The sequence below is a fragment of the Ambystoma mexicanum genome, chromosome 1p, assembly GCF_040938575.1.
Source record: "Ambystoma mexicanum isolate Mex_15411 chromosome 1p, UKY_AmexF1_1, whole genome shotgun sequence".
Classification (NCBI taxonomy): Eukaryota; Metazoa; Chordata; class Amphibia; order Caudata; family Ambystomatidae; genus Ambystoma; species Ambystoma mexicanum.
Window position 1 is genome coordinate 274,887,449 of NC_090921.1, and position 24,719 is coordinate 274,912,167.

The 24,719-nt window shown below is 44.1% G+C and overlaps 1 protein-coding gene across 7 annotated transcripts in view; it reads right to left on the reverse strand.

The window, feature by feature from the left end:
- The window catches only part of SGTA (small glutamine rich tetratricopeptide repeat co-chaperone alpha), a 728,086-nt gene extending 704,526 nt beyond the window's left edge, over positions 1-23,560 (reverse strand). For 3 of the 7 annotated variants that reach the window (XM_069646646.1, XM_069646641.1, XM_069646636.1), the window contains exon 1: positions 23,456-23,560. The gene's annotated coding sequence lies outside the window, so the exon portion shown is untranslated. Of the gene's footprint in view, positions 1-23,057; positions 23,209-23,447 lie in introns of those variants that run through there. The other 4 variants (XM_069646634.1, XM_069646632.1, XM_069646642.1 and 1 more) reach the window with 3 other exon arrangements.
- Between the last annotated feature and the right edge of the window lie 1,159 nt (positions 23,561-24,719).

Sequence of the window (24,719 nt, forward strand, 5' to 3'; positions counted from 1 at the left end):
CTACTGGCCAAATAAGTTATTGCAAGATCTACAATACAGTTGGATCTTGTAGTTATTATGCACTATTGTACGTGCAAATATCAACAATTCAAATGTAGGTGATTTTAGGGGGCAATAGAAGCGGAGGCAAAGTGCACGGAGCCGAGGTGGTCTGTTCATGGATGGAAAACCCTACCAACAGCCAAAACGAGTAAGGTGGTGCCATGGAACGGAATCGAAGGAAAGAGCCTTTCATCACCGAAAGAGGGACATAGGAGAAACCAGGGGAGCATCCGGACCAACCACGGAGAACAGGAAAAAAAAAATAAAATAGAATAAGAACCCCTTCAATACAGATGCAGGGGAGAGCGGGGGAGCGAGGCTTAAAGAGTGAAGATCACTCAGGGACCCTGTATCTTCGTCCCTGTGATTGGCAAAAGTGTACGACGAGAGAAGATCATTCAGGGGGCCGATGTACTGATCTATTGAGCAATACATGCTCCTGTGAGCAGCAAGACAGATGGAGATGTAGAGAATCCCCTCAATGTTCACACCAGAAAAAAAATACAACCCACTAAGAAAAAAGGCCCAGCACACCTCTTGCAAGGAGAACAAAGTTTATTTCCACAAAAAAAGACAGACGCGCCAGCAAAGAACTCTGCTGCCACGGAGCAATGTGACAAAAACAGTATAAGCCCCAAGTTATAAAGCAACGCAGTATCATAAGTGACGTACATAGGTTTCAAATCTAGATTGCTGGTTTGTGCGACCCTATACATATAATGCCTGCTCCATATTGCTAAGCCATTAGTCCCAGCTTCTCCTGTCCGACTTCTTCCACATGGGGTTGTTCTTTGCATGTCATCGGGAGCAGGACCCCCCAATTGGCAATTATACGCACAAGTCATAGCATTCCCCAACTGTGGCCCAATTCCTCCCATGTCTGCAGTACCAGGTGCACGAGGATACATTTGATGTCACACTAACTTGTAAACCCCAGCTCAAATCACACGCTTGGGCGCCTTCCCAGATCATCTCACCCTGGTATTAGATAGTAACTTTTTCCCCCAGGCACATTGCAGCACAAATCACATGACCTGATGGTGAGGGCTGTCCGCCCCTGCTTGCTGATCTTCCCGATCAATTGGCAATCTAACAGTTTTATAGGACGGTGGTCTGGGACTGGCTGGTACCTTCAAATGCCCGGGTCTTGGGATGGGGGGGGGGGGGGGGGGGATCTGTGCACTGTAACTAAGGGTTTGAACTGGTGCAGATCAGAGGCTTGTGTCCTGCTTCTCGTGGGATAACTGTTCACAGGGAATTCTCTGCCCACTCATGGCTTTACAGGGCCCATTCCTTCTGGGTTAAAAGTGATAATAGCATGAGAGAGGTGTATGAATATCCGTGTCTCTCGCCTCTCTCGCTGCTGCCCAGGTTGCAACCCGACACTGCATTCGTACAAGCATCTCTATGTTCTATGCCCGGGCCTACTGTCCTGGTTGCAGCACAGCACCAGGCCTCGATTTCAAGATGGCTGCCATTTTCTAAGATGGCATTTCATTCCTAGTGCAATCAACACCCAATCGCTTAATAACCTACCCATAATACAACTCCCCGAGCATCTACAACACTTTTACGACTCTGCTGCATTCAGAAACTCTAGGGGGCCTGGAACGAACGGCCTCACTGAAAGGAATAAAAGTCAGACAGAAACCTTGTCTACACATCTCTAGAAGAAAAGTATTTGGAGAAACAGGGGGAGCAAATAACCAAGGGACTGGTAATACCCATTGAAAGAACTGAAGAAACTATTATAAGGAATAGCAAAAGACCATTTGAAGATATCATATTGAAGTGACTTGTGCAGAGAAGCATCGCTAAGGAGAAGGGAGTCATTCACCTAGTCTTTTGTTTTGTAATAATAGTGGTAGGGTTAGCTTAGGATAGTTTGTTTCCGAGAGAGGACGGACTATTCATTTTGGACTTCGCATCTCATGACGAGTACCCCATCTTCGCATCTCATGACGAGTACCCCATCTTTGTTTTGTTAGGCATTCCATAGACTAGGGTTAGTGAGGAGTTTTCTTTATTATTTAAAAATGAAAGCAAGTTGGAACATTTTGTATTTTCTTATTTATTGGACATTTATATGCCACCTGTGGACAAGTGTTTCCAGGTGCCACAAGAAAAAAAAGATGGGGGCAAAGGAAAAATTTTTTTAAAAAAGTGACGGTTATACTAGGCCTTGTAACATTCTTATTGTGAAAGTGCAGTGAATAAAAAGTCCAGGGGAGGGTGGAAGTAGAGGGGCAGCTATTCAGTGACTCAAAGGAGCTTACGAAGTTTGCCAACTCCTATGCAGTTATAGACCAGGAACAAGCATCCCTAAAAGGGTGTTTCGGAGGCACATTTTTGCACAGGCTGGCAGAGCAAGGGGCCACTCGGCCTGCCAGTACAGTCATCAGAGGTCCTCAACGATAGGAATCACTGGAGGCAGGATGACCAAAGACCCAACCCATTCTTCCCATCCAGGGGAAGAGGGAGGGGTAGAGGCAACCAGAACGCCAGCAGCATCAGAACACAGGTGAGACCAATGATACAGAAAACCTGTACAATAGAGTACCTGCAGTAGGCGGGAGACTTGAACAATGGGAAGTACAGTGGTGCACTTTATCTTCAGACATCTGGATCATGAATACAGTTCAATGGTTTCAATTAGATTTCCATTCCAACCCATTTCAGATAAGATGGACAAACTTACTAATACAGAGCACAGCGGACAAAGATCTGCTAGACACAGAACTAGAATCCTTAATAAAGAAAGAAGCCATAACAAGTTTCGGAGCAGTTAGACAGCTTTGTAAGCAATATGTTTTTGGTCAAGGGAACAAGCTGAGACCAGTTAAACTGATTAGCTTCATACTGTACAGACACTTCAAGATGGAAGGTTGTTATGTTCTATTGATGACACGTAATCAGATTTGGAGAGCAATGCTAGATTTACTGTGGAGAGCCCCCAGGTGGGTGAACTCTCCTTCAACGCCTCACTCGTTACTACACGGCCTCTCTCGAACCCGAGGTGCTCGAGAACAGCATGAAACTACATTCCAGTGTACATTGCGTGATTTTTTCATCAGTTCTCTCTTTTATCTGTGAAGTGCGGTAAAAACTTTGAATAATACTCATTCAAACCAAGAAAGCTTCACAACTGATCCTTGTTTGTTGGGACAGGAATATTCAATATGGTGTCCACCAAGCTCTTCTTTAGATTAATCCCCTCTGAATTTATGATGTGATCCAAATAGGTTACCGCCCTCATTTTGAGCTTGCATTTGTCTATCTTTAAAGTAAGGCCTCTTTCCTGTATGACTTGTAACAGACAATTTGGCATTATGCTCTTCCTCCGTCTGTGCTGCGATTAAGATGTAATCTTGAAATGAATATACGCCTTCCAGGCATCCAAACAGCTGATGCATCAATCTTTGGAACATAGCTGTGGCTGATGCCAAACCAAAAGGCATTCTCCTGTATCTAAAGTCTCCCATTAGCGTAACAAACGATGTAAGGCGTTTTGATTCTTCATCGTGAAGTAGTTGATGATACATCGAAGATAGATCGGGAGTTGTAAAATATCTAGCCCGCTTCATAGTGGTCAACATCTCCCCGATGTTAGGTAGTGGATGTCTGACGATACATATGTTTGCATTCAAATCTCTCAAATCTAAACAAATTCTTATTGAATATTCATGTTTTTGCACAATTACAACGGGAGAAATCATTATGAACTTTCCATCGGTTCAATAATATTTTGCTCACACAATTTAATTCATTCATTCCTTCCTTCTGTAATGCCTCTCTTGTGCCTATTGGGATGTTCCTGCCTATGTGCAACTGGTTTGGCACCTTTCTTTAATACAATCCTGTGCCTGAAGGCCTTTAACACTCCAATATTATCATTGAATACTTGGGAAAAAATCTTGGCTAAGTTTTCACTTGTGTCACAGCTTTCTGTCTATATGCTCAATATGGGAACACTCTCCCCGGGATGAATTTTAATTTCTAGAGTTGCATGTTCCCACCATCTGACTACTGGTGAACCATTTTCTTGCATGTATAATTTGTAGTATGTCTCTCTTCCTTCCAAGCATAAATGAACCCAACTGTATCAATAATATTTATTGGACTCTTTCCATATCCAGTGGATCCAACTCTTGTATTCTGTAATTCTTCACACTTTCCTTGTAGTACTTTAACATAGGTTGCCACATCGACAATGGTATAAGGTGAACCTGTGTCTACCATTACCTCCAATGGAACTTTATTAATGTTCATATATACCCATGGTCCTTTTTTCCCCTTCTTATGCGAGAGATAATATCTGAACCTCTCCTGTTTTATAGTCCTCAATGTATAACAGGCTGCGTGGTCCTCCAAATTCTTCTAACACTTTGATGCTTGCACTGCTTGTGCTTGTAAGACAATCGTCATCTCCCTGTATTCCATTTCCTGAATATGAATCTATTCTCCCGCTAATGTTCCTACAGACTTTCAGAAAATGGCCAATGTTACCACATCTAAAATATTCTGCAGACTATGCTGGACATTCCTTATCCACATGTATGCCTCAACCGCACTTATGACAGCGTCCCTGCTTTCTGTTGAGTGGTTCCCCTTCTCTCCTGGGATTTAACCTTGGATTGTTCATCGACATCTTCTTTACCAAGGCCATCAATGCTTTCACTGATAACTTCTTTCTCTTCTTGAATAGATTTGATCTCCTTATTCGCCCGTTTACTTTCCACCACTCTCATGCATTTTTCACCTAACTCCGTGGTTATCGCTATTTCCGTTACTTGCTCCTAAATTGGATCCTTTGCTAACCATAGTCTTTGTTGTATGTGGGGGATCTGAACCATGCAACACCAGTTGGTCCCTCAAATATTCATCAGCCACTCCTGTAAATGTACAAGTTGAGATCAAACCTTTAATGCTGCCACATACGCGTCTACCAATTCACCCTTGCTTTGACGTCTAGAGACGAAATGATATATTTGAAGGACATCAATTGTCTTGTTTCCAAAATGTCTGGCTAATTTATTAAAGGCACTTTAATACCTCCTTTTGCCACTCGTTCCAGCTGAGCCGCCTGATCCTTCATCAGCACCACCCTGATCGGGCAGTGTGCAGAAAATCCTAAGCGCTTCTGCGCCAAAGCAATTCAACAATGTGGCTTCCTTCAGGTCATCACTAAATTGTGTACCACCAATCGCCCTTAAATATACTGAAAAACGTCTATCCATTGTTCTCACGGACTGGTGGGATTCCCTGGGTTTGTCAAAAACTGAGCTGGTGCATGCTGCATAGTGTGAGATCACAATTATTGTGCACTCATCTTTGTATTTGTTTCAGTTCTGAACCTTTGTTGGTATGATGTTAATTCTTGTTTTGTTGTTCGTCAATTGGCTTGGTCCTTAATATGCACGTATTTATTTTTCAGTCAGCAACAATGTTATCTTCTTGTTTATTGTGGACCTTGACTTTTATACCATTCTATGGTAATCTTGGGTTTGGTTTCACTATGGTCACTGTCTCTTAAAAGGAGATCTCTAACATTTGATACACTCTTGTTGCGCAATACTTTCAACTCTATGTGTCACAACAGGTTGAATTTGCTGATTTATTATTCTGTGCCGTAGCATAACGGCATGCTATATGCGAAACGGAAAGTCAATTGGCAAGGTAACTTGCTTGTGATAAAAAAGGACCGTCACGTTGAGGAAGTTAGTTAGGGTTCCTTACTCTCCAACAGCCCTACTGCAAGTCAAACGCCGAGTGCTCAAGCTGCTCTGCTTTTCGAATGATGCAGTTCTCTTTGAGGTTAGCGACTAATAATATCTCTTCAATCCTCTTATACCGAGCATAAAATGTCCCTTTTGCCTCCCATACCTGGGTGGGAAGTGTTCTTTGCGGCTGCTCGAAGACAACGTTCAGGTGCTCAGGCGCTTCCTGTTTGTTTTTTTTCCTACTTTCTTTTTCACACACGCATGCGTTGCTTCGGAATCTTGTCTGGGGGCTCTCACGACTGTGTCATCAATAGGACATAACAAATTGGCGACAAGGATCCCACAATCAGATTTGTAAAACAATGCTAGATAAGATTGTTGAGGGCCCCCAGGTGGGTGCACTCTCCAACTCCTCGCTCGTTACTCCACAGCCGTTCCCAAACCTGAGGGATTCGAGAACAGCATGAAGCTACATTCTAGTGTACATTGCGCATGCGTGACATTACATCACCATAACAAGGGTGTTCACCTACTGAGGGACTTATTACAACCAGACGATTGGTTTGTAAGAATAGATCTCAGAGATGCTGACCTGACAGTCCCAATAGCTACGGAACAGAGGAAATATCCAAGATTCAGATGGAAAGGACAAATGTGGGAATTCAGAGGTCTACAATTCGGACTAGAATCAGCCCGATGGTGTTTCACAAAATTGATGAAACCTGTAGTGACGCATCCAAGAATAAGGGATACGAATGATGCGTATTTAGACGACATCTGCATAATATGTCAGGAGAGAGAGATGCTCAAGCTACAGGTGAACATTACAATGATCTGCTACAGCGTCTGGGTTTTCTGATCAACTGGGAGGAGTCCGTTCAGACTCCAGATCAATCCATTGAGTTTTTGGTATTTTTGGTAAACACCCCGCGGGGTACCCCAAGTCTACCAGTTCACAAGGTAAACAACAAAGTCAGAGATCAAGAGGGCTCTAACAAAGGAAAGGTTGTCGATTCGGGAAATAACCAGACTAGTAGGACGATTACCGTCATCAATACAAGCAATCCTCCTAGGCCTGCTCCATTACAGAGCCCTCCAGACCGGAGATTGAAGATACAAAATCTCAGGATAGGGGTCTCTTCTCTTACGAACAGAGAGTACCTCTATCTAGGTAAAGGAGGAAATGCAGTGGTGACTACAGCATATGAGGCATGGAATGGGGGGCCTCATACCCGGACCTAATAATAGAGTCAGATGCCAGCAGATGGGGGTGTGGAGCCAGGTGCAGAAATATGATGACCGGAGGGAGATGGTCGAAGAAATAACTGGATATGCATATCAACAGCCTAGAGCTTCTACCAGGCTCGTTCGCAGTAAAATGTTGGACACAGGAGAAGGCGCAATATTGCATTCTCCTCAAGATAGACAATGTGTCTGCAGTGAGTTATATAAAAAGGTTAGGAACGAGATCCAAGATGCTAGCGGATCCAGCGAATAATTTCTGGCACTTATGCCTGCAGAGAAGGATTCAGTGAAGGCAGAATACCTGCCTGGCAGTCTGAACGAAGTAGCAGATTGGGACTCCAGGTTCCTAAGGGATGCCAGCGATTGGAAGCTTGGCGAGACAGTATTTCAGACACTGTGGGCAAGATGGGGAAGTTCTCGCATCGAGACAAACATATTCCTTGATTTTTCAGCTGGAGACCAGAACCCGAAGCAAAAGCTACAGATGCTTTCCCTGCATGTTTGGGGCCCAGAAACCGAACATACCTCCCCACCATTCTCAATGATAGCGAGAACTCTGGCACAGGTGAGGAGACATTATTAATATTAGTGAATACAGCAAGGAGAGGACAAGCAGGGTTCGCAGATCTGCTGAAAATGTCATACGACAACCTGATCGCGCTACCGACATTCGGATCGATCATTAGCAACACAACAGGGAACAGCCATCCTTTAGCGGAGTCAGGCAGCCTCAACCTCATTGCATGGGCGATGTCAGGACTATTGAACAAGGCTGAGCACATCAAAGAGGAATCCTGGGCACCAGAAAGGCATACAGGTCTGCATGGTCTCAAGTGGCATAGCTGGTGTATGTAGAGGAGTGTTAATTCAGCTAGAACAGATGTAGTATATGCAACTAATTTTTTTGCACAAACGGCAGCGCAAGGAAAAGCATACAGGACCATCAATACCACTAGATCGGCGATATCAGCGGGACATATGCATTTAGAAGAACGAACAATAGGGGAACACCCCTGATGAAGCTCCCCTCGGGTTAAATACGATCAGTTATGGGATGTAGACAAAGTATTAAAGTTGTTAACAACATTATCCAGGAAGGAATTATCAGCTAAGATGACAATTCTATTATGCTTATTGTCATGCAAACGGGTATCTGGCGTTACAGTGTTAGAGGTTGATAGGAAGACCTTTACAGCCACAGGAGTGACTTTCAATACAACTAGAAGAACAAAAAAAAACGAACCTACGCCCTATAGATTATGCATCATTCACGTGGCATCCAAAAGTAAGCCCAGTAAGGTGCATACAGACATATGTTAATAAAAACAAATGAGATACGGCCTGCAGGGGTATCCCAGTTGCTCACTGAGCCAATGATACCCTTTGGGGCAGTAGCACCAGCCACTTTATGAAGATGAACGAGATGGGTGATGAGTCATGCAGGCAAGGACGTTTCACACTATGGCGCACACAAAGCTTTTAGTGTAGAAGCATGAATGGAGGATATATTGAAAGCAACAGATTGGACAAATGAGTCCACATTCAAAAATGTCAATTTCAAGCCAGTAGAAAAGCTAACATCATTGGTGGTAAGCTTTAAACAGGCATAATCCGAGCCTCCAGGTCTTGACATAGAATTCTGATTTTCAACACATTCGTTTAAGAAAGGCATTGTATTAAAGACAGAGGCAAAGGATTATCCCACCCATTATAATTGTGACGATGTATAACAATGTCATGTTTATGATGCAATATTATGTATTTCTCATGCAACACGATTATCCAGCCCAGGTGACCAGAAACCTAAAATATTCTTTAATTGCAGGTTCCATGGGAGAAAGCAAGCAGGCACGAACTTAAGAATAAGGACGAGATTAGATCAAGTTCAATGTTTACCGGTTGGGATGCAAAGATTGGAGGATCAGAGAAAGAAAGGAGGAGAACAAGGTGGTTGACAGACTAATAGGGATGTTGCGAGACTATTGGAGGAATAGATCACATGTTTATTGAACACCCATAACAAAATAACTACTAAAGACTGTTTACATGGAACATTTAGTTTTTCACTTTATTGTTCTAAAATGTTTGTTATTGTAATGCTGCTCGAGTGGAGTAAAGATAAGAAGCATAATCCTTCGCCGCTGTGTGTTTAATAGAATTAGGACTTTCTTAAACAAATGTGTGGACAATCTGAATTTGCTATTAAGTTAACCTGTTCAATGAAAACACAGCTCACCCTGCATTCATCTCTTACCACCTTCTTTTCTCTGTGCAAGTTCAAAGGGGTTAATGGAGGGAGAGTGCGCAGCAGTAATCATCTCCTCCACTCTTAGTGCCAACGGCCTGTGTGCGAGTGCTCAAATAGTTGCAAACCAGATGTAAATTGGTAGGATACTTTCATTAAGCTAACTGTATATCCTGTCTGGACAGTCATTCAATTCCATTCCTAAAAATGTAAGCTGTTACATAATGCATGTTACAGTATTGCTAGTGCAAAACATTGCATTGCCTCCATGCGTTACACTAACCTAAACTTTACTATATATAAATCTCATTGAGTCAGCTATACTTCATTTTGCTTGGGGAACGATGCATCATAATGACTAGTGAACACTTTTCAAAATGTACATGATCACACAGCAAAATGCTTTTTATGGCAAACCTAGCTCTGTGACCTGCTGGTTGAAAACATCTGTACAACTTGTGCTCAACCACTGAGCTGATCCCATACTTCTTGCCATTCTATCTCATCACCCTGTTGCTTTACACCAGCTACCACGAAAGTGAGACAGACACTAATTACAATATTCCAACTAGTTTGGCCAGTTCTCTGCTTCACCATCAATCTGCGTAGTCTCTTACTTTAATTCCCCTTACATAATGAATACACACAAAAATCTCACACAACCATCTCGCGCACAACAACCCACACGCACAACACATAAACCGCACCAACAGCACACGAGGACTGACATTGATCCGATACTCGCACCAAAGCTCAGCACCCGGTGTATACCGAGTTGAAGCTGCCAACAGAACACCACTCCTCACTATCCTACTCCCGCTTCACCTACTAACCCATCCCACCTTCTCGTTTGCAGATCCGCCAGAGCACCTGGGCACCAACTCCGTTGGTGACGGTGCACGGTACAAATACCTTTAACATTTAACACAAAAGCTAATTAGATATTTACAGAAAGTAGTGATTAATAGTACCATCAAATCTGTAGATCTACTGCAGAACCATGCACTGTAGTAAGCATCCAGAACTTATGATTGCATTATATATTAGCACATGCAGGAGACAGCTGGCCAAAGTGTTTTCTGAGCCTTTTTTTACAATATCTATTTGTGTCCATTTATGCAGCTAACCTTTTACATTTTACAGACACTCATCCAGGCTTTGCAAAGTCTACTCGCCCACTTGCATAGTCAAGTAGATTTTTAGAAAGGGTACCATTTGCAGGGCATGTTTGAAACTCGTATTTAACATTTACTTTCGTTTGCAGTAAATGTTTCACTGTGCATGGCTGGCCTCTGGGTGGCACCAGTGTGCCAAAGAAAGTGGGTTTGTGGTGAAATGCACCATTTAACAGAAAGCACATTTACATTTAATGTCATCCATGCTATGGGTCGAGTGCATTTCTCTTAGGTCAAGTAGGTAAACTAAGTTACTCAACCTGCAGGTCTAGCAGAATTTAATCGAATTTGCAAGACTTGACTCATCTCACGAATGTCTTGCTTCAGCGGTACACAAAACTGCTGCATTTTTGCTCATTCTATATCTTGGGTACAAATAGCTTCTAGTGACATTAAAAATATTAATTATTGAAAACTAATGTATGCCTTGCTTTGCCATTTTCATCTTGGCATGGCCTTCCTACTTTCTTCCATCAATATCTGTTCTTCCACCAGAGTCTTTACAACACTTCAGATTCTCAGGTTTGCGCAACAAGGTCCTGTGATCCGGCTGCAAGTCCTTGATTATAGATTCCAAACCGATACATTTCACACATTCAAAGACCTGGAGATGTCCACACTCCGGTGGGGGTCTTCACTCTACCTAGTGGTCCCATAAGCGTCCTCCTGGGGGTTTCTGAAGACTCCACTGAGGGACTAACCAGGACAATGAGCGAGGTGTAAGGACATTTGGTTAACGGGTGAAAAGGACACCAAGTATAGACGGAATTGCACAACCAAATGTATCCTTGTTATCCCTCAGGTGGGCATTCAATTCCAAAAGGATGTTATATCCTTTACCTTCCTTCTGGGATGGGGGTTTAGGGACCTCATAACCTGGGAGTACAGCCATCAATGCAGGCAAAAGTGTGTTTAAACTACTCACAATTTCTGCATAGCCTCAAAAGGCAGTGGCACTTCGAGTTATATTTCAGCAGACACTTCACCAGATTTGGGGAGCTCCACAGATGCACCTATTTTTTAAGTTCCCCTCTTCAGGAATAACTTAATGATTTACTCTGGTGTGATCACCCATGCGCCCACCTTTACGCTTGCTCAAGGGGACCATTTCCCTTAATGGTCATCTTGCCAACGGTAGAGGCAATACCACTGGCTCAATGTCATACAGCAAAGAGGCTATCTCATCTATCATTGGATTGGCCTCCTCGATGTGTGAGGTCGAGACACTCCGAGTCGCCTCCAAACAGTCTCCTAACATTGGGCGCTGTTAACCAGGCTATGTGAATTTAACTATACATTTGGGACAATCTACAAATAAACAATGGGACACAAACAATATTTGTAGTAGAAGAGGTCCTAAATAATGGTCAAAAGGATACGTTTGCATCTTATAGATTATTTTCTAGCTCCTGGACACTGGTTAATGCTACATACCAGGAGCAGCTTTAAGCTCCTGCTTATCCAATCTTAATTTCGATCCCTGTCACTTGCAGTAAATTTGCCACAAGAAGGCAACGCTCCTCTTACTGTTAACCCACATTATCAAAACCTAGAACAACTATATGAATTATTTTCTGATAGAACCTTCCATCTTACTAGTTCGAAAAGGCTCATGTGATAAGAGGGAAAAACACCAGTGAGGTTAACAAGCCCGCTTTGCATAAAATCAAAGAGCATTTGGGATCACAATAATGGACATGTAAAGGACCACAGACGTTTATTTTGAATCGACAGGTCTGTGTTAAAAAGGTTGTATTCTTAATAGTACATAATGCACATGGGGATTGGGATTGCGTTCATTTTTTACAACACTCAAGCTAAAATGTAAATGCTTGTAACACTAAACCATATAAGCTACTTCGGACAGCATCAGGATTTGAATAAGTATATAGAATAGCTGCAACATCAGTCAGTCCATTGGGATCCAATGGCAGTCGGGAGAGAATGTTTAATTTCCTGTGCATAATTTTAGCCTGGTCTCAAGGTAAAGAATGGGCGTGCAGATAATCAGTTCTCAATGCACAGGTATATAGGTGGATGGGGAGTGTTTGGCAAAGAACACATCATCCACTGGTCAGAAACCCTGTTCAAAATCACTCACTGGCTCTAGGCTACCCTCCTAATCAGTTAACATCTCAAGAAGGCGAATGTGCGGTTAGAAAGTGCTCACTAGGCAGCCTGAGGGAGGAAAAGTGACAGATGCCTGCAGACAGCCAAAGTACTCCAAACATGACGTAACAGCAGTGAGACTCACAGAACACCATGGACCGCTGAACCAGGTGTAAAGCTTAGCATCCTCTGGTGTTCAGTTTTCAGTTGTACTGTACTATATTCATCATAATTCAAAAGTACTGTAAACAACACTACTCTCAGCAGTGATCTGCCTACCCATCTATTGTGTGTGCTGTACCACTATAATGAAGGGCTCAGCAGTGTGTAGCGCTAAATGAGCAGGCAGGAGTCGGATGGTACCGACTGCCACGCGGGAAGCCACTAGTCCCTTTTATTGAACATTTACACGTGATCAGAGCTGTCCCTGTGGGTGACGTGCAAATGACTTAGCACGAGCCCTCGACACAGACTCTTACAACATCCCATGCCAAGAGTATACAGTAAAACGTTAATAATAATTGCACATCCATAAAAACATGCAACAGTCGGGACACTGGGGCCAAACAAAATCAACTACATAAGGCACGAATACATTTCCGATTCAGTCCGTGGGGCATTGGGCTTTATTAGTCCAGGGGAGTGGGAAGCATTCCACTGGCCAGCAAAGCCGCACTAGGAGACAACAGGGGGGCACATCGGCAGTTTGGTCCCTGGAGTAGTTCCTCTTTATCAGTCCAGGAAAGGTGGGACAGAGTTAATAGTAGCAACAGGATTGCTGAGTCCACATTGAGCATGCTGCGCACAAGCAGGATCACAGATTTCCATCCACATCTTTACTGCATCCTCTTTAGGCATGGTGCCCTTATATGATATGATATATGGCATTTGTAACGCGCCTATACACAAGTGTTTAGGGTCGCAGCATCAGGCACGCATCATTGCCAAGCCCACTTTAAGCAACCCAGGCTTCAGGAAAACAGATTAGCAACTGCATCACTGTTCGTTGGGGACAGGGTGACATTTCAGGTATGCACGCTCCAGGGACAACGGCCATGTGCACCCGCGTGGCACAGGACGACGTCAGAGGAGCTGACAGATGTAGGTCAAGGCCCCACAAAGGAAGAAACACACTAACAAGGGTGCTTGGGTGAGGCCTAACCAGCACGATCTGTTCCTTGCTTGTGGCCCTGAGAATAGGCAGGGTGACTGGTCTTTATGGGCACTGCCATCAGTGTTACCGGGCTGCGCTGTGCATGTGCTCCTGCGGGAGTGCTTTTCCAGCAAGATGTGTCCGGGCTGCAGGGAGGCCAAGAAAGCTATTCTGGCCACCATCTCAGCATCCGATGGTTTCTCCTTGCGGTAACAGATCACATTTGAGCATTGGGGGAGACCGGCGTCCAGGAAGGCTCCTTGGCCCTGGGCGCCGTTCCAGCTTCGGCAGGAGCGAGCTTCACCATGCGCTGGGGAGGCCAGCATCATGGCAGGGGACAAGGCTGCGTTCCCTTTTGGGCGTGCGTGAAACCCCATGTGGGGCGAACTTCATCACGTCGGCAGCATGGCATGTGGGATATATTGACCCACTCAACACCATTTCCCTACATCACCAAGCGGCAGTGGCGCAGAAACCACAAAATGGCTGTGCTGGCTCCTGTGAGCGCCATGGCTCAAAACTGCAATTGGCAACTACAAAAATGGCTGCACCGTCCTGCCAAGCAAGGGGGCACATTGAAGGAGATTGCCAGTGTGTTCCGACATGAACAGAAGGAAGAAAGTGGAAAAATACAGCGTGGCTTTGCTGCAAAAGCCAAAATCCCCATCGAAAAGAAACCCTTTTTTCACCTTTAAAAATGCGGCTTTGATGCCAATTCCCTCTGTACCTTAAAGCCACTGTGATTAATAAGCCCTACCAAGCCCTGTGTCTCTCACTGTGCGCCTCAGAAAAACCAGGCATGATTCTGAATTGACAAGCCCAGTCAAACCAACTTAAAAAAATAAATAAATAAATAAATAAATAAATAAATAAATGTGAACAAATTTAACCAGGAACTTTATTTTTTAGTTACACGGGAAACACGGTCATTTTCTTTGCAAAAGTATCCAAAACTCAGCTGTTCAGAGAGAGACTAACTAGCTGAGCCATGCCTGATTCAATGTATCCGTGCTTCAGACCACCTCCAGCACTTCAAGAGAATACCTATAGCTGCAGTGTGTGAATCTGCTGGAGATGAAAAGTTGAATTTAAGAAGGAAGGGCAGCAACACCATGTGTAAAACAAAAACAAAATAAAAATTGGGCTTTTGCAAACTAAACAAAAACAAATGCCGGTGTGTTGGAACAGTACACTGGTGAATGAAAGCCTGCCAGTCTTTGGCAATATGAAGGGGTGTGTTGCTGGTGAGATTATATAATATGGGTTATTTTATGCAACCGGCTTGCTTTCATTCTGGATCCAAGATCAGGAATTAAAGGTTAAAACAATGGTGGCTGGAGTTGCAAGTTGAAAAACAGGTTTTCTGCTTGGAGGGGTGGCACAAAAAAGGAGGGCTCTCTCTCAGCAGATACTGACAACCCCCTGATAATTACGGGGTTGAACAGACTTTCGTCTCTGCTGGGACCCTGACAATGAAGCTCCGAGGGAAGGAAGTCAGAAGTGGGAAGGGACAATATAACTTCAATCAAGGGAGAAACCCCCACCATGCTCTGAAGATAAATGACAGTTGGCAGCAGTTAAAGAAAATAAAATTACCCAGGGACAAAGGAACTGCCATTTGTTCACAAAGACTATTTCAGGAATAAACTTTAAAGACTGACGCAGTAAAAATGTTGCAGTTTAAAAGTGATTTTGTGTGTGCTTTCGAACTCACCGACACATTGGGGACAAAAAGGGCAAAGTATGTAGGATAATTCAAGAAGTATCAATGTTGCAAACATAACATTTTGTACAAACATTCCTTGGGATAATTCCTGTGTATAAAGTTGTGGAATTTTAGGCTGAATCTTTCATGCTCAAAATTACCAAAATGTATCAGAAGGGCAGAACAAGGTCCCTCAGACTGGAGGATTGGACTGATATGTGCTGCACATAATATGTAACCTGTGTATATAATTTGCTAGGAGATTGCAATTGTATAAATGTATGTTTTTGGCAAAATCGGGTTTTAAGTAAAGTAAATGTGGGAGTTTTTGAACATTGTAAACCACGCCTCAAATCTGGCATCATTCCCTTGGAAATCCAACCATTTGAGAGCAAGGAAGAGATTTGCATCCCTGTCCAATCCAAGTAGTTTGGGGGTGTACTTAGCTAACCCTGCCCAGCCTATACTTTGATGATGTCACTAGGCATTATAAATAAGGGTCCCTGACAAGACTCTTGACACACACACTCTTCCCGATTTCCTGCGCTGCGTTTCTGTCATCTTCCAGATCCAGACTCCAACTACAATGCCAAGCATTGCTGATCCTACTCCAGGGCCCACTGCAAAACCCAAGCAGTGCCGATCCAATTCCCAGCAAGGCCTCCAATCAAAAAATAAATAAAATACACTAAATCTCCCATTAACAATGTGAAAACTGTGGTATCTCTGGCATCCTGATCCAGCCTGGCTTGCTGCCACTCAATGCATGCTGCTGCAATCCTGCTACTCTATGGTATCCAGTGACCAGAATTGCAAGTGCTCCGGTAATCAGAACTGCCCAGCTGTTTGCCAGGCGCCCTGCCGTGTAGTGACCAGAACTGTTGACTGTCCAAAATCCAAAAAACTAAAAAGTGGACTGAGTATTAATTGCCACCCCTCTAAACCCATAGCCTATCTGGTCTTTGTCCTCATCCCACTCTCTAAGTCATCCTATCCGTATCCTGATACCTTGTTCAAACTGTCACAATCATTCTTGCAACCCTGCCCTTGATGTTTAGCGCTAGCGCCATCTCTTTAGTAATTTTGCCTTGTGTAATCCTAAGCCATTAGTCCTATTTCGAGTGATCGGACTGGTTCCACCAAGGTTGGGCGCTGGGGTGAGAGGATTGAACTTGCAAATGAACCCTGGAGCTTACTGTGCCCCTCTTTGGTGGCCTAGCCTGAATAACTAGTGTAAAGTAAAACTGTTCTTGTAACAACCGATTCCTTTCCTTTTTCACGCCTTCATTTTACTAAAAGCGCGTCACTCCTTCTACATTGCATAACGCTTTCAATTTACCAGCTAGAGACTTACTTTCACTTCCATTCTGTACCGGTGATATATATCCATCCACCCAGCACAAAAACTGCACTTCAATTCACCCATTTTTATTAAAAACAGTTTTTGTAATTTTAGGCGGGAATTGCAAAAGTGTACATTTTAAACATGTTATATGACTGCAATTTGTTTTAAATATTCCACTCATTTCTGCACTGTATGATTTTGGTAATCTCTTCTTTGTGATTGTTCATATCTTTGCATTGTTGCTTTAGTAAGAAATAGTATTTGCGTTAAGGTTGTTAATACACATTCATTATTGATTTATCCATTCCGAGTGTCATTCACCACATTGCTAGGGGTTTAAAATCCATTTTCTCTCTTATTTGGAGAGGGAAGGTCAGATTTAGATTCCTTTTTCAGTTCTTATTCCCGAGTACATGCTGATCTTTTGTATCCACTCAGAAATGATGAATGTGCGTTGTGGATCATTGCCTTGGAACTTCTAACTTGGGTGCTATCTGTCCTAAATCAAAAAGGTGCTCCTACGCTGCTGTGCTGTATAGATGCTCCACTAAAAAGTCAAACCCAGTGCATTGCTCACATTCTCATTGTAACTATCACCTCAGGGTATTTGAAAAGGGGTTGTGATAGGAGTGGTGTATCAACCCAAAATTCAATCCACATAAATAATGAGAAATGCACCTCAGTTAGGCGCTGCATACTAGGCTGGGACCAAGGTGTGCGTGTTGCCCGATTGAAATCCTTAACAGGCAGGCTGAGCTCTTTCGTGTTAGGGGATCGGCAATGCCGCATCCCATCCTTGTCGCCAGTCGTGTGGGCCGGGGGTGCCAGACTGCTATAATGAATGGCTTTGCAGGGCAAGCCCTCTGCCTAAAAGGCAGCGCTGGTTTATCGCTAAATGAGACAGCAGGCAGGAGTCGGATGGTATTGACTGCCGAGCGGCCCAAAGCGGCTGCCTTCTTCTTGCTGATTTTTTCCCCCCCATCAGCTGTGATTTTTGGATACCGAGGCTTGAGCCGCGGGTAGCGGTCGAAGGGGTTTGTAGTGGTGGCAGTGAGTCTTCTGATCAGAGGGTTCGGGTTCTGATCTAGTCCTTGGCAGAAGTTCTTACTGAGCTTTGCTAGATGTTCGTCCAACATCTCAATATCCAGGTCTCTGTGAAGGTCTGCTACCCTTGTGAAGATTAGAGCTCCAGACGGTATCCACAGGGCCTTGTTCTGGACTATCTGAACACTCGTCCTTCTAGTGTCGCTACTAGCAGGTCATCCATGCTGGGGAGGAAAACGTCAGGGTAGGTCTGATGATCGCCTTGTAGATGTTGATCTTTGTCCGGAGGGGTTTGGACTTAGTCTTCAGAAGTGGGTATAACGCAGCCATCTTTCCTGTTGCCTTCTGCTGAATATTCTATTTGGGGCTTCCCCAGTTGAGTTTGCTGTCCAGGGTCACAAGGTAGCAGCTGCTGCTCTCCCATTTGATGGTCTCCCTGTTGAGGCTGATGTGCGGGTGCTCCTTGATCTGTGTTGAGTTCTATCCGCCAGTCGTTGTACCAGGTCGAGATGGTACCCACTGAAGATTGCAGGTTCTTCGCCACTTATGACTGGGAGAGGACTGCAACATCGTCCGCATACAGCGCCAGGTCGGTCTTATGGAGATCTGTCGGGATGTTGTTGGTGAAGATGTTGAACAGGAAGGGTCCATGGTTCAATCCTTGTGGCACGCCTGCTCGGATGGGATGTGATGAGGACATTAAAGACCGCATGACGACATAGAAGGTGCAGTCTCCCAGGTAGCTTGCTATGGTCTTCACCAGGTAGTTCGGAAAACACAGGCCAATCATCTTGTGCAGCAGTCCCTTGTGCCAGACTCGGTCGAATGCTTTGGCGACATCCAGGAAGACTATTCCTGTGGACTTCTTGATGTTGAATCCGTGGCTGATGGTGTCCACCAAGCACCTGATGGATTTGCATGCTCCTCTAAACTGTCCCTTTGCTAGTAGATTTCTTTCGGAGGCGAAGTCGCTGAGACAGCCGAGCTGGATGTCACTCTGCTCTTTTATTTGCCATTTGCCAGTGATCACCGCCGTCCCCGTGACCACAATCATGTGACTCAGCACAAGCCCCCGGCATGGGCTCAAGTTACACCACAACATCGGGAGCAAAGACTGTCCTAATCACAGTTGTGTTAAGTATGTTGCGTACCGCACAAATAACGTTCCCCTCATGAAAGCATGTTCTGCACCCACCAAAATTCGAAAGCTAATTTCCATACTGCAGGTGTAATTCTAGGCCCAATCTGTGCTATTCAGTTGTCCCGTGCAGGAGATCTATGTACAGGTGACACGCTCATCCACAGCCTCTCCCTCTACCCCATCTCTCTCTCTCTCTCACACACACCCACACACACTTAATTCCAGGACAGCTGAACGCTTAGAGCGCAGAACCCTTTTTAGGCCCATCAACATACAGACCACTTATTACATGGGGTATTCAGAAATGAACGTTAGTGTGTTCAAGGGGTCTGTGGGATTGCAGGGTGGAACGGTCCCGTTCTTAAGGATCACCATCTGGTACAGTGAACCTTTATTTTATAAGTACTTTGCTCTCAGTCTTTGGGAGTTGTGCATTACACTTTCTATAAGGAAACCTCACTGTGCTGGAGAGTCCTTAATGAAAAGTAACCGCGGCGACTGTCGGGTCTAGTATCCTTTGAGCCGTGGTACTTTATCCCCTTTTATTAGAGAAGGAAGTGGTGGCACGTGTTACGCTCAGCGACTGCTGGGCTAGTTGTCCTACAAGGAGTGACTCCATTGGACCCAAGACATCAAAGGATATTAGTGACAGTTGGAAGCCTCTGGTCAAACTAGGAATTTGCGTACGAGTCTGAGAAGCCAGATGGGAGGTACCCCTGCTACTCTGGCAAATAATGAAGGTGGCTAGGCGCGGACACATGAAACCTCTTACTACTTTGATCAGGGCTTGGCCATGTGGGTCCTTCCTGTAAGGAAGACAAAATGTTTGCAGAACTGATTAATAGTTTTGGGGTTGAGCGACCTGGTGTGGTATACATGAGCAGGCTCTGCATACTGATGGCCACTCTAAATGCGATAGGGAGCCTTTGAACTCGTCCAAACAGTTTCATGGCTATAGTTCATCTCCACATCCTGCCACGTGTCAGATTGCTGGGAAGACCATTACTGACTTTAAAAAGTTTCGGACTCAAACACAGTGAATAAGTTAGTCTGTGTCAAAACAACGGCCACCTTGCATCGTACACAAATTAATGAATTGAATGACCTCCGCTTAATTGAGCATTCAGGCTCTATAATTCATGATGTAAGGTGTCAGCGTAACACATAGTCCAACATACCTGTGACCCCTCTTTACAAGGTTCCCCTAAATAACCTACAAAAGTCATAGAAAATGGGGTGGAGGACGCCTTTACAACTCTCCAAAAAAAATAGTTTAAATAAGATTAGCAACATCCACCATACGTTAAAAGAGGTGGATGAGCACATTTGCCTTACCTCACCAACCTTGTCCACACTGAACATGGTTTTGAGTTCATTTGTCAACCTTTCAGGCATGGGATGAGGTGAGGGCGCATACAATCGTGCTGACAAATATCAATGTAAAAACAGAAGAATTGTCCACGGCCCATTATCCTTTAGTAATTAATCACCAGGGTCACATAAATGAATCAACTATGTGGCCTAATAAAGATAATGCATACTTGTCCCGATTCTGATTGTAACCGATTCTGATGCAGAGGCAGGAACAAGCACAGTACAGAAGGAAGTTAACAACGTAATGTGTTAATAAGGAACCTTGCCAATAGGTTATGCTTAATGAGCATGAGCGGGGTCTTGAACAAACTAACTTCAAGTCCCTTTACACAGACCCCAAGAAAGAAAAGACAACGATGGCAAAAGTACCTGGGGGTGCGTCTGCTTTAAGGAAGAAAACTAAGAATGAGAAAATGCAAAAAAGGAAAAAGGCTGCCACTCGTACACTTTTAAAAGAATTTACCTGAATAGAATTATTGAAGAGTAGAAAGTATGTGTCTCAAGTTAAGCCAGCTGGTGGATATCTATCACCACTGATTGAGGGCTTAGTAGGCGAGAATGTATGTAATATAGGATACTCAATTGGTGCCAATAAGCCTAATGTCATGGGAGGTGCTACCAATGCAGTACAAACAGACCCCTTACAACTGGCTGACATGCAAAATCGTATTACCATAATTAATAAAGCCATTTCTTGTGAACTAGTGAAGGAAGGGCAAGATCGATTTACTGCATGCATGGCAACGCAAACAGAATTAGAGCTACTTGGTCTAAATGATCCGCACAAGCATATCAATAACTCACTTAAATTCGATTTTAAGAACCATAAAGGATACATTGACAACAGATACAGGAATAATTGACAATAAGGGCGCTATTCAAGGGGTGAAAGATTTAGCACTAGAGGGAAAAGGTGGCTGGCACACGGACTAGCACAGGAACGCAGGCTAATTTCTGGTTGAAGGATGGGGCCAATTCACCGTCTCTAAGGTGTCAGTCCTATGAGGATGACACCCTCCTCTGCCACCTCTTCTCCTTCTCTCATCTCTGCTATCCAGGAGTGGTGTGCGGCCAACAATCTCTGCCTTAATGCCAGTAAGACGGAGATTCTCATCATCGGCACACCTGCACCCTCCTTTCCTGTCACACTCTGACCAGCCTCCCTTGGCCCTCTTCCTGCTCCCACCTGTGTGGCCAAGAACCTCAGGGTCATCTTCGACTCCATGCTATAAAAGAGGGCTTCGCGTTCAGATGGTAAATCAGAATAAGCCAATTAATTTCTCAGCTCATTACCAGGGATTTTCTCCATGTTTTTTGATTTGCGTATTGAGGCCAAGTGACTGGTCATAGATGATGGATCTTTATGCTTGTTCAAATTCACTGAAAAAAAGCCTAGCGTGACGATCAGTCCAGGAGACTGGTACTGTCTCTCTCCTCATGGTTCCTTTTCCTCTTAGCAATAAAAAATCTAAACAGTGCCCATATTTATGTGATGAAGACGTTAAAAGGTGTCAAATCATGTTGATTCATTATTTCGCAAAGATGTTTTGAGTCTGACACAGTTTGGTTCTCCAGCCAGATATTTAAATCCCCTAAACACAGGATCTCTTTATTTTTACTTCCGATATTTATCACCTATTGATCCAGTCCTTCCAAAAAGGCTTTAGCGGGACCTGGTGGCCTATATGCAAGCAATATTCTTAGAGAAGAATTAGGTGAGGTTGAAAGGACCATATCTTTGCTATTATACCGTAAACTGTAAGTGAACCAAATGCCTTCTATGCACTAATGGGAGGACATATGGAGAGTCTGAGGAGGGCCCTTAGCTCGTTTAAAAAGAATTTTCAATATATTATGGAAAATTGTGAGGCAATTCTTTGGGTCCTGTTGACTAACCCGGTCCAGGTGAAAAGGAAAATCCTGAACTTTGATTGCATCCAGACTTGTGATGAGGAGGAAGTACAAGTCATAAGGAAATAAGTGTTGACTCTTAAATAAAAAAAGGAATCCCTTATGAATTAATTCAAACAGTGTTCGGAGTTTCATTTAATGTGATACATACTGGGGCTGTTTTATTTACTAGAGGGCAAAGGGAAAGTGCAATGTGTCATTTTTGGGGGAAATCACTTGAAACACTAAAACATCTGTTGATTGTATGTCCAGCGTTGCAGAAAATTAGGGAGGAATTCTTGGGGTGATTTATGTGTGACATCTCTCTAAATGGCGAAAACGTTTGCCGATATATTCTGCGAGGTAGTCCTACTCTTTTAATTAGCGTGGATTCTTTGTTTTATTTGTATGGCGCTCCAAACCCAAAAAGGTATCCAGGTGCAGTTGTACAAGTTACATACAGTAGTTACATAAGGCAAAGTGTATACAGTAGTGATGCAACTTTATCTTACTAAAAACTCTCCATCTAGACCACTACATTCCTCTGGCACCAACTCTGTGCGTAAAGCGTTTTGCTAAACAGAGGGTAGGCAGTTATTCGCTTTCCTCAGCTGGCTCCATCCTATGGAACGGCTTCGCCCTCCCTCTATGCCTTGAGCAGGGCTTTTTTTAATTCCAGAAGCTCCTTAAGACTTCCCTCTTTACCTCCTCCTTCCTTCCACTCTCCTAATACCACAGTTGCTGTGATTGGTGTCCGGGACCTTTATGCATCCTCGGGGCACCTGACCTCCCAAACTCAATGTGCCCAGCTCCTGTCTACCCTCTGACCTTGCATTGGCACACCCTCCACCCCGGAGGTTCGCACTTACACTTAACGTTGCTCTGGCCGTGTAGCACTCATGAATCCTAGCACTTCATCCGTGGCTGACCCATGAGCTCAGACACTCCAGCGCTAACTCCCTCTTCCTTGCTGCACTTGCACATTCTGAATAATCACAGGGTAGGTTAGTCCTTTTTCCTCCCACTGCTCTTAAATATGCTTCCTAAGGAGCTTATGACAACACTTGGCGATTGTACGAACTATGCGTGCTGCACCTGATGCCATGTGTGCCTGCCTCCAAGAACAGAACACAAATCAATGACGGATTCTGAACGTGACCACCAAAGTATGTAACAGACTGGAATCTTGTCGCTTTGGCAATCCTTCCGTACATCCAGACCCGTTCGTTAGTATACCCGTCCCATCCCTTAGACCCTACCCTCTCACCCGGTTTCTCTGATGGGCTCGCACTCTGCCAGTAACACCGTTCTGCACCTGCGCGATCTGTCACAGCGTATAGGCTACATAACCGGAAACGCGCGTCAGTCATGCGCCGGTACATAACCTACTTTGTGGTCAGATTGAGTAACGCAAGCCCGCGGCCATGTTGGAAAGGAGTACCTCTGATTCGCTGATATCTCTTTGGGAGCCCAGGCATTAACCAACAAGCACGCTATAGCACCATCGAGAAGAACCAGCCCATTCGAATGTTAAGGCCCTAGTCGGCACATTATTCCCTTCTTTATAGGATGGGCGCCGCTTCCGAAGACTCTGTCATATTGATCGTGTCTTGTTCTGTATTGCTAGCTCAGACAACACCTGGGAGATGTAATAAACAACTAAAGAGCCGACATTCCTCTAAAACGGAGTCCGCTTTGGACGCCATGCTGGTGGATAAAGCAGCCATGGAATTCCTCACTTTCCGATCTGATTAGAAGCATTTTCATCTAAAGATTGCTATGGTGTAAAGGGCGGATCTGGCACAGATATTTCCTTCCTCCTGTTAATTGCACACATATAAAAAGTATTTTCTGGTCTGTATGTTGTAGTCCTACTGAAGCATTTCAGAATTTACTGTGGTTTTTTTACTGTCATTAGTATTGTTAGTTTTGCAAACAGGGCCGTTTCTAAAACATGCCTCCCACCTCACACTTTGCTCCTATACTGCAACGATCTGCACTACAGGCTCTCTCGCAATATAATGTAGCCATACATGCCAGTCCTCCCGATTTAGGCAGGAGACTGGTGATTTTTCAGTGAAAAAATATTGCTCTTTTTCACGCTCTCCCACCTAAAATATTTCTAGCCCCAATGCATTCCTATGGGAAAACATGTGTTTTCCGATTTCTCTGACACAATCTTCCTCCCAGGTGCCTCAGAATGTTGGCATGTATGGGTAATGATTGCAATTTAAATAACCATTTGCATAGCTCTCAACCATTTGTGTTGCAGAGGCGGGTGAAATGACCCGATTTTGTTTTTGGCGGGTGAGACGCCCATTGGAATGAATGGGCGTGCAGGAGGCTTGGCGGTGAGTCAGCCCTTTACAAGGCAGGTGACACCCGCCAAAAGCGTGTGAGTTGAGAGCTATGCATTTGAAGACTTTTGATTGCAGTTTAAGTACCCTTTTGAAGACTTGTACATAAATGAATAAGTAGACAAAGTATAAAATTATATTTTCTGAGTGTAGGAAAACATGCCAAAGTCTGTA